The following is an 8220-nucleotide window of genomic DNA, read 5'->3' as shown; positions in this document are numbered from 1 at the left end:
TCTTCAGTCGGGTTACAGTTACTTGGACCTCATTCTGACTAGGAGGTAAACATTCTCTACAATCATCAGGGATTGGTTCTGCAGTATCCTCTTCGCCGTCATCGTCAGACACTAGCATCTTGGTAAAATATTCTCTTCATATCCTCAGCACACTATCTGTATTAGTTACCAGATTTTCTTTTTTGTCTCTGCAGGATAATGTGTATGATTCTTTGGTAGAATTTCCGGACTTCATTCTGACTCCTGCAAATTTCAATTCGCTCACACTCTCGACTTTCCATTTCCTTTTTCTTTCTGCAGAATAGGCGTTTCTCCTCTCTCCTTTTCTCCCGCGTTACTACTGTTTGCAGGGTTGCTCTGTATGCCACATATTGGTCTCAGTAGCATCTCGACACTCTTGGTCGTACCATGGGTTTCTTGGGTGGGGTTTCCGGTATCCAAGTACGGATTTCGCGGCATTTTCCATGGAGTGTTCAATGGTTTTCCACTGCGCTGTTATATCGTTGGGACAAGGAGTGCTTCCATTGAATGGGTCGCCCACCAAAGAGGCAACTCCTACAGAAGGCATTGTGCGGTATTCCCATGCGCGCCGCCATGCGGCCTATGACACAATGTCCGGTTATGACCCCTGTGCAAAGTACTCATCGAACTCTTATTGAACGTCAGCAACTCCCTCGTCCTCTTCCGGTCGATGACCGGCCATAGCGCCTTCGCAGTCCGGCAACTATATACCCTGTCCGACATCGCCACCGACGCCGCCCTGGCCATCCCATCTACTGTGTTCAGTAGCTCAACAAATGGCACATAGGCAAGATCGATGACTGGTCTGCCCGGCGCACCGCACTCCCATTTCCTGGAATACCCTCTTCCCGGAGTCTATCCAGGGATTCCAAATAGTCCGCCACGCATCTCGACCTCACCATCCTCGACGCCAAAGCCTTGAGTGCCGCCATACTGTCCACATATATTCTGAGTTTCGAGGGCGTTAAACCCCTTGCCAGAATTTCTCTTGCGTCTACTGCAATGGCACAGACCCCTGCCTGAAAGACCGTACACTTGTACGGCAGTCTCAAAGACATACTGATATTGAGTGCATCAGAGTAGACCCCCAATCCAATCCCTGACTCCATCTTGGAGCCATCATTTGTAGATCGACGTCTGATCCTCCTCAAGTACACCTTCCGCCCTCCATTCGTCCATCTCCGGAAAAACTGATCGCGAATGCCCTCACTCCAGTCGGCACTGGTGCCAAGTAGTCGGAGATCCTCATCAGTCTTCCTTCCATATCTTTGCATTAAAATCTCCCTGAACGATTTTAATATCTTGGGTGGTGGAGCGTTCCTAATCTCTCTCTAGGCGCTTACAGAAAATATGCTTGCTCTGTTCGTCCTTGTCTTCCGTCGGGGCATGGGCACAAATTCATGGTTCGTGTTATTGCCGCTATAGTATAGTTAGTCACCATTTGGTGTTGTTGTGACGCCATTCCCGGTCCATCGCATATGGGAATTTTGTCGTTTGCGTGGGTCGTCAACGGTAGTGGGTTCCGTTTCTTCTATTCCTTTGTTTCTCAGACCAATTGTAATTTCACGAGGGCGGGTTACTGGCCCCCGCATGGGTTTTGTGTGATCGTGTCCTAAGATCTGACGCTCTCCTCCAGCCGCCCCTAACCTGGGAACACACTCAGATATTGGCCATTGGTAATTTAAAGGCGCCAATAATTCGCCTTGTCATCTCGAGCATTTTTGGCACTCAGTATTTATGTAGTAATCAGTGCCACTTGACCCCTCACTGAGACCCTCCTCTCGAAATCGCTGACTGCCCGCGGCCGCATTTGCAGCTACTCCCTATAAGAAGGAAACTATCCGCAACCTGTGGACTCGCCCGGTAGCTCTCAGCTAAGCTCCCCGTGATAACGATGAACAACATACAGGTCGGGGCTCAAAGTTCAAGCCTGTGTGGAGCTCAGAGTTATCTCGTGTTGCCAGGGCCGTCATATAAATAAGTAATACCCACTTCCATTTTTCACAATCTGCATGACATATCCATATTTCAGAGTTGATCATTTAAAATGCCTAGTTACGGTATTTTCAACCTCTCTCACTGTCGCTCTCTCTCTCTCTCCTTTACTCTCACAGAAGGTTTCTTTATGTTTGTTATTGAAGTTGTTGTTGACTTTTAACTTGTGTGTGTGTTAAAGTTATTGTTGTTGTTTTTTTTTTCCTTATGTATGTGCCCTTTGGTATTTTTTGTATGCTTTTAAGTGCATCTTCATAAATATTCTAAATGTAGAAAATTAGACAATGTACTGCGTCATTACTATTAAGAGGCATTGTACTTTTACCAACTCTCTCTCTTGAAGGCTCCTGCGAAGCTTTGCTGCATTCTCAAAGGATTTGTAGGTAATTGCCGTCATAACTTGCTGAAGACTCTATGAGTTGAGTACATGAATTGTTATGTGCTTTGGGTAATAAATATGAAATGATTTCTTAGCTGCCATGCAAGAAAAATATGGCACGTGTTGAAGAAGAAAATAAAAAGAAAAATTAACTAAATAAATTGCATTAAGCATGATAAACGATTTTTTAACAAAATAATTGTAATATTCAAAGCTAATGTTTTTTCCATTTAAGAAAGGAAGTTCAAATTAATATTTGCAGCATACAAAGCATATTTTCATTGTAATTTTCCACAACTTTTAATAATTAATAAAGTTTAACTTTTTTCTTGCAGTCTTTTTGGCTACTTTTAATATGCCTCTGGAAATTATTTGAAAATCTCCCAAATTTTTAGAACTTTTGCTTATTATTCTTGCAAAGACTTATCCAAAGTTCATCAAAGTTCATCATTATAAACTTAATGTGATTCATTCACCTCTGCCATGTTGGGTGAAGGCATCGAGGTCGGAGGCAAATTAATTAGTTTAATGCTTTTTGTCGAAACTTCTGTTAGGACCTTTACTGCTGTTGCTTACTGCCTTTCTCGTCACAGTCACATCTGTTTGCAACTAAAACTTCCCATACCCTTAAGGGATATTTAAAAAACACAGCCTTAATGTTCATACAACATTTTGTGGTCTTTTTGATTTTGCATTCAGTCTCGGTGGGTGATTGACAGTTTGTTTGGTTTTGTCTGTTTTTTTTTTCTTCTTGTGTTTTTGGGAGGTCAACTCTTTCAAATTTCAAAGATTCTTAAAAAAAGAGTACAAGAATAACACAAACAGATGCCATTTTCAGATATTTGAATTGGGTTAAATTAGGGGTGCAATTGGAAATGACATTTTAATGATAATTAATTGAAGCTCTGTAACCATGGGGTATTGATGCAATGAAAGTGATGGATACCAATTATCCTTAGTCAAAGTTTGGGGCGTAATGAACTTACCTTAGGTGATGGAATTTTTTTTTTTGTTCACAGAAAAATGCTTTAAAATTAGATTTTTTGGAAAAAATCGGGGTTTTTAGAGTAAAAATCGCACCAAAGTAGTGGTGCAGGATATAAATACCACGTTTAAAATTTCAGCCAAATAATTGCGTCCTCTAGAGGCTCAAGAAGTCAAATCGGGCGATCGGTTTATATGGAAGCTATAAACCTATTTGGACTATACTTGATCCAACTGTTGGCTGTTGGAAAACATAACAAAACATTACGACCAAAATTTCAGCAAAATCGGTTGTAATGGAGCCATCTAGAGGCTCAAATCTGGAGATCGGTTTATGCGACAGCTATATTAGGTTATGAACCGATTTGAACCATACATGACATAGTGGTTGAAAATCAACAAGCAAAACATCTTGGACAAAATTTCATCCAAAACGTATAAAAATTGCTCCCTCTAGAGACTCAGAAAGTAAAGAAGTCACGATCTTAGATGGGTTTATATGGCAACTATACCTGGTTATGAAGCAATTTGGACCATTCTTAATAGAGTTATTGGAAGTCAAAACAAAACACCTCATGCAAAATTTAAGCCAAGACGGATAAGAATTGCGCCCTCTAGAGTGTAACGACAGGTTTCCCCAGATTCATCACAGAAATGGATTTTGAGACAGAAAAACGAGAGAGGGCTGATTTCATACTTGTTTTGTTTTTTGTCTGAGATGACTTAAGGTTACTAAGTCTACAAAAGAATAGCACAGATCTATAAGGCGTTGGACCAGCCTTCCGCGGCAAGTGGATAGGTGGGCTTTCTTGGGATGTCCTGAGATTGGTGATAGAGACCGAGGGTCTCCCTCGTTAGGTTCACACTGGTATTTTCGGAGGCGTTGGGGATAGAGACCTCCGTAAGTCTCACTCAAGCAAGGGCGAGGAGGAAATCTATAGGAAGAGACCATACTAAATACTCAAGCAAGTACAAGGACGAAATCTAATGACCTTAATAAGTACTTACGCGAGGTCTGGGAGTTAATCTACAGCAAGAAACCTTAGTAAGAACTCAAGCTAGGACGAGGAGGAGTCCGACGGAATGAGATTTTAGTAAGTACTCAAGCAAAGACAAGAGGAAATCTACGTCAAGAGTCCTTAGTAAGTGCCCAAGCAAGGATGAGGAGGAATTCTACGGCAAGAGACCTTCGCAAGTACTCAAAAAAGGATGAGAAGGAATTCTACCGTACGAGACCTAAGTAAGTACTCCATCAAGGAGAGAAGAAAAACAACGACAAGAGACCTTAATAGGAACTCAAACAAGGACTAGGAGTAAATCTACCGCAATAGTCCTAAGTAAGTACTCAAGCAAGGACGAGGAGGAAAAATACCGCAAGAGACCTTTTAAGTACTCAAGCAATGACAGTGAATAAATCTACGGCAAGAGAGCAAGACCCAGGAGGAAATGTATAACAAGAGACTTTTATAAGTACTCAAGCAAGGACGTGGAGGAAAACTACGGCAAGCGACTGTGTTCAGTACTCCAGTTAGGATATGCTAGGATTCTACAGTATAGCCAGGAGACCGCGGTAAATGCTAGAGGATATCTACAGGATATCCAAAATACCGTAGCAAGTACTCCAGATATGCTAGGGTTCTAAAGGTTAGCGGCAGACCACGGGAAGTACTCCGGTAAGGATATGCTAGGATTCTACAGGACATCCAGGAGACCATGGCAAGTACTCCTGTAAGGATGTTCTAGGATTCTACAAGAAATCTAAGAGACCGTGGTAGGCACCCCAACAAGGATAAAGAAAGAACCACAGGCTAGCCAGGAGACCGTGGTAAGTTCTCTAGTAAAGATATACTAAAATTCTACTGGATACCCAGGAGACCGTGGCAAGTACTCCAGAAAGGATATGCTAGGGTTTTAACGGGTAGCGGGAGACCGTGGGAAGTACTCTTGGCAAGTACTCCAGTAAGTATATGCTAGGCTTCTAAAGGATAGCGGGAGACCTTGAGAAGTACTCCGGTAAGGATAAGCTAGGATTATACAGGACATCCAGGAGATCGAGGCAAGTACTCCAGTAAGAATATGCTAGTATTCTACAGGAAAGCTAGGAGACCGTAGTAGGTACTCCAACAAGGATAAGGAAATAATCATGGGCTAGCCAGGAGCCAGCGGTAAGTGTTCCACTATGGATATACTAAAACTCTACAGGATATCCAAGAGACCGTGGCAAGTACTCCAGTAAGGATATGCTTGCATTCTACAGGAAAGCTAGGAGCCTGTGGTAGGCACTCCAACAAAGATGAGGAAAGGATCAGAGGCTAAGTGTGGAGACTCCAAGGATAATATCAAAACATTCGTTCTTACCTTTGTCTACTCACTGTCCTCATTTACTTGGGTGTCTCCCTTTTAAACTCAGCGCCAGCCACGTATTGTAAGGGAGTCACGAAAACAGTTGCTGATTAAAGTTACAACAACAACATGGGGCTTCTTTGTTTATGCAGGGTATAAACGGCGTTCCGCAAGCGACATCACTAATTGGATAAGTTTTAACATGACAGGATACCTCACAAATGTCGCCTGTATTAGTAGTGATGACCACCACTGAAAATGTTTCCGATATTCACGCCGAGATTTGAACTCAAGGTTTCGGCGTCTTAGGAGGACATGCCAACCTTTGTGCCACAGCGGTCTCTATAGAAAGTTTTTGTGCCAAATTTCAAGCGTTTAGATTTACTCCTAGCATGCTTTCGACAGGCAGGCAGACAGACACACGGACATGGCTAAATCGACTTGGAGTGTTAAGATGATCAGATCTGGTCTCTACAGACAATTAAATTAAGATTTAGTCTTTCATGGAAATTTTGTCTTAGAAATCTAGGCAATTTTGTTTAAGAAAAAAATTATTGAAATTTTCTCTTAAGAACAGTTTTTGTTTGTTTGGAAAAAATTAATTGAAAAGTAATGAAATTTTTTTGAGGAAGAATTTTTTTAATATTTTTTTACCAAAACTTTTATTTGTCCTAACTAAGAATTCAATATTTGTATTTAGTAAAATTGCATTGCATTTTTTTCTTTAAAGAAAATTTTATTAAAATTTTGTCTTTGGACAATAAAATGTTGTGCTTGACATATTGTCTTTAAAAAAAATTCATTCTAAGTTTACCTTTAGGACAAATTTGATTAAAATTTTGTGTTTTCAGAAAATATCTTCTTTTCATCTTAATTTGGTTATAGTGTCTGCCACACTCATTCAAGTGTCAAACCACAAATTGGCAAACCTCCCAAGCGATTATCTTATGCCACATAATTTACTTTTGTTTCCTTTAAAAAAAGAAAACCTTTAGCCTGTATTAGTAATTTCGGTATAGGGGATTGTTCTCAAGCCTTCATCCCCAGAGAGGCATGTCTCCATTATCTGCCATATTTTGATAAGTTTGACATCTCTGATAACTGATTTGTCACATGCGGCTGTTACAAATTAAACTTTTGATTTCTGTCAATCATTTGTGTCATGCATACAAAAATGTAGACATTTGGTAAATATTTTGCCAATCACTCATGCTAACTAAACTTTCAAATTCCAGATCTTGCCTGCTTTTACCCCTGGCAAATATTTAAATTTCAGTTTTTCGTTTGAGTAAATGACAAATTTTCGTTAGGCGAATGCGGGAACATCTGCTAGTGCGCTGCTATTCCCTTTTTGCTGCTATTTATCAATTGGTAATTGGCGAGAAACCACAAATTTTGCTCTCGTTCCTTGCCTTCCCTTCCCCTCTTAATAATGTTGTGGTCTCATTAGCTTCCTGTTTGAAGCCTCACTGTGGTCCATTTGCTCCATGGGGCGAGTGTTTAAATGGCAATTACCATTAGAAGGCAAACAAACGCGGACATCATCCTCAGCAGCATCATTGGCAACATGGTGGCCTCCTGCTCTGCCATTAGTTGTGGTGATTGTTTAATGAGAATCTCTGATATTGGCTTTGGCCGCAAAAATACATCCTAGCCTCAACTCTGCCAAACGTAAAGTATGGTTGCTTTTTGCCGATGTCCTTGTTGTCCTAGTCGTCGTTGTCATTTGTAGTATTGCCGCATAATTATTATTGATTTCAGTTGTGTGCATTGTGCTTTGTGTGTGTGTGGGTGTGTGAGTGACTGCGTCTTTGAACCCGCCATTTCAACTGTCTGCTGCTGTTGTAGTTGTTTTGGTTTCGCATTTCGCTTTGTTGGCGATCGTCGAACCCTAATTGATGTGGTTGTCCCCATGATTGTTGCTGTGTGCAAAACTCAAGCATGTCGTATTTTTGTTCTTAGCTAAACAGGATTTATGGTTTCCTTCGAATCAGCAGAAATGCTTGGAAAATAGATTGCCACCCAAAGTACATACACAGCAATGGCGCATAAAGTTAAATACTCTAAAAATAATTAAGTATTTAGTTGTTAAGTGATTAGCCAACACAAAGGAGAAGGCGATGGCGAATGCGAGGAAAGATTTCTTTATTGTTGTCGTCATAATTTGATTACTGAAAATTTGATGCAAACTGAATTTTTTCCTTGTGATTCACTTTGTTCTTTTTTTTCACAAAAAGATTTGAAATGAACTCCAATGAGTCTTCACACTCTCCAATTCTGATTAATGACCATAAAGGACAAGTGCCAATGCAGATCCATTCCCCGGCAATGTTGTTAATATGCCATTTCTCATTCTTTTTGGTTTTCACACAAAACCGTCGAAAGTTGTGCTTAATTATCATGCCCACAAATGAAAAATTGCTAATTTTCCTTTGAACTTAATGTTCGCTTGATGGCATTGTCTGTTTACAATTGCATCCATCTTCCGCCTGTAGCTA

Source organism: Stomoxys calcitrans, chromosome 5, assembly GCF_963082655.1.
Source record: "Stomoxys calcitrans chromosome 5, idStoCalc2.1, whole genome shotgun sequence".
In the NCBI taxonomy this organism is placed as follows: Eukaryota; Metazoa; Arthropoda; class Insecta; order Diptera; family Muscidae; genus Stomoxys; species Stomoxys calcitrans.
Note: the sequence above shows the minus strand (reverse complement) of the source record.